The sequence below is a fragment of the Montipora foliosa genome, chromosome 13 (assembly GCF_036669935.1).
Source record: "Montipora foliosa isolate CH-2021 chromosome 13, ASM3666993v2, whole genome shotgun sequence".
NCBI lineage: Eukaryota > Metazoa > Cnidaria > Anthozoa > Scleractinia > Acroporidae > Montipora > Montipora foliosa.
Genome location: NC_090881.1, coordinates 9,031,390 through 9,033,889, shown reverse-complemented (window position 1 = coordinate 9,033,889; position 2,500 = coordinate 9,031,390). Strand labels below are relative to the sequence as shown.

Genomic DNA, 2,500 nt, shown 5'->3' with positions numbered 1-2,500 from the left:
TCTAATAATAACTTTAGAAATATCACCCATGGAAAAGGGCATGTATAGGGGATGCCCTCTCTTCCCCCTTTATTTTTTCTTAATGTTAATACATCTGCAAATAGCGTTATTGAAAGTTCGTTTGCGTTAATGAGGTTCTCGGAAGTGCTAATAAAGGAATATTTGCAGTACAGTTTCGACTGTTGACGTAAATAAATGTATATTTTGCGTAATTGAACAGTGAAGGGTGTAGCATAAATACAACAACATCTTCTTGGAGAAAAACAAGGAGAAGCTTCAGAAGATTAATCAGAACAACTACAACAAGTGCCAGTGAACGTCATGAATACAACAATAAACGGATCCGAGATCTGCTACGTCCACTGGAATCCCACTACATACAAGATTGGAGTAACCGTCGCTTAATGCCTTGTCTTCGTTGTTTCGCTGGTCGGAAATTCCTCCATAGGAATAATTGTATACAAGACGAAAAGTTTAAGGAAACCAATCAACATTTTCATAGTCAGTATGGCTATGTCTGACCTGCTTATTCCGCTCACCCACATCCCAGTCGAGGTTGCACTCTTGTATCAAAAGCTCAAATTTGGTGTCCTTGGCAATGCCTTGTGTAAGCTTATTCCTGCTTTATTTAACGTCTCCTTTGTTGTGTCCGTCCAGAGCCTGGTTCTGATAGCAGTGGGTCGATTTGGAGCTGTGGTGTGTCCCCTCCGTTCCCCATTGATCAATTCGAAACTGTGTCCCTTGTTTATCGTCGCCACATGGATCGTTGCGATGGCATCCACGTCACTAGACCTGTTCGCACTTAGCCTCGAGAAATACGAAGGGGAAGTACGTTGTGTTTGGAAGTGGGAAGAAGCCTTTGGAGAGTCCATCATCTTTTTAATCTTAATTTATTCCATAATTCTAATCAAGCTGAAGTTACAAAAGATTCCCAGTCAACAATCGACTGAAGCTGAAATACAACGCAAGAACCGGAACAAAAACGCTTTGAAGTTGGCCATAAGTATCGTGTTGGCGTTAATCGTTTGCAAATTGCCCCGGACTATTATAAATGTTATATATTTGTATGCGGCCTCACTGCCATGTGGCATCTTGCCAGCGTATAAGATTTTCGGGTTTCTTGCAAACTCATATTGCGCAGTCAATGTTTCGGAAAATCTTTTTGGTAATTGTGGACAACTTCCAGAGATAATCCTCTTTTTCTGTTGGGAATGGAATTTGCGAGAATCGTTCCGTGTTCAGGCCCTTTCTCACAAGATCGAGTAAATATGCGGGACGGAATCCCGGGTGGTAAATGGTAAGCGCCATTTTCATCCGCTTGGTCAACAAATTCCGAAAATCGCTTACCTTTACGCAGCGATCATTCCATCCGGATAATTTGGCTAAATGGTAAGCATCCATTCTCACTCCCGCCTGAGTAACACTTTATCAACTTTCTGAATGTCACTTTCGCCTGCATTTATTTTTACAGTAATGTCCGCATACATCTTCCCCTTCTCCTTTGATTCAATCAACACGTCATGCGCTTCATTTTTTACGTGACAACTGCGCATGTCTTCCTACAGTATAGGTCGGCAACCTATACTAAATTGGCAACAAAAGTACAGCATTATTTTTTGGTCTTCGTTGATGCAAAGACGAGTTTAAGTGTTCTGAAGTTTGACTAAAAGAGCGTGACACTGCCCCTTTAAAACCCTTGACGTTCCTTTGTTTTTTTTGTTGGTAGTCACAAATGTGCATACCCCAGGAATAGCTGAGTAACCGCTCAATAAAAATCCCGTATGATACAACGGAAGCCATCGCTCTAAGCTATGATTTAAATGTTAGTTTGCACTTATAAGAGTAGACCAAAGTTAGTTTAGGGGGGGGGGGGGGGTTGATTATCCTTAGTTAGATTTTGTGCCTTGGTTTAAATAAAATAATCTGTCAGCCATAGTCAGTATTTATGTGACACTACTTGGCAGAAATCGATCGCCTAGAACTTTGAAATGACTAAGAAGCCAATTCTCTTACATAGGACTTGATCATAATTAGAGGAAGGCTGAAAATATCTCAGATTGACCCTTCACGTGCCACAGGGATCCTCATGCAAGGACCAGTAAAATAATTATTAGACAAGAGTAAACTCTAGAGGTCGCATTGTCGAGGCTGGGGTGGAGTTTGATCCTAGTTGCTTTCATAGCTGTGAATAGAAAGAACTTTTATTTTGGCCGTACTTCTTGGTGAGAAGTGACAAGAGGAAGCATCCAACCAGTTCGCAAGTCTCTGCTCCATCGAAGGATCCCATAGTGACATCAAATTGGTTGTCGGCAGATTTCTTCTCCCATGGGCAATTATCGTTGAAAAGCAGAGATCGCTTTGCGTGCAAGATAATTTCACGCTCATGACTGTGGATTGGGCGGTACTTAGAACTGGTTGCGAACTGGTTGGATGCTTCCTCTTGTCACTTCTCACCAAGAAGTACGGCCAAAATATCGGCTTATACCGGGATGACGGTTTA

At 41.8% G+C, this 2,500-nt stretch overlaps 1 pseudogene; it reads left to right on the top strand.

Annotated features, from left to right (window-relative positions):
- Positions 1-321: 321 nt before the first annotated feature.
- Positions 322-1,266, top strand: LOC137983399 (QRFP-like peptide receptor; annotated as a pseudogene).
- Positions 1,267-2,500: the final 1,234 nt, after the last annotated feature.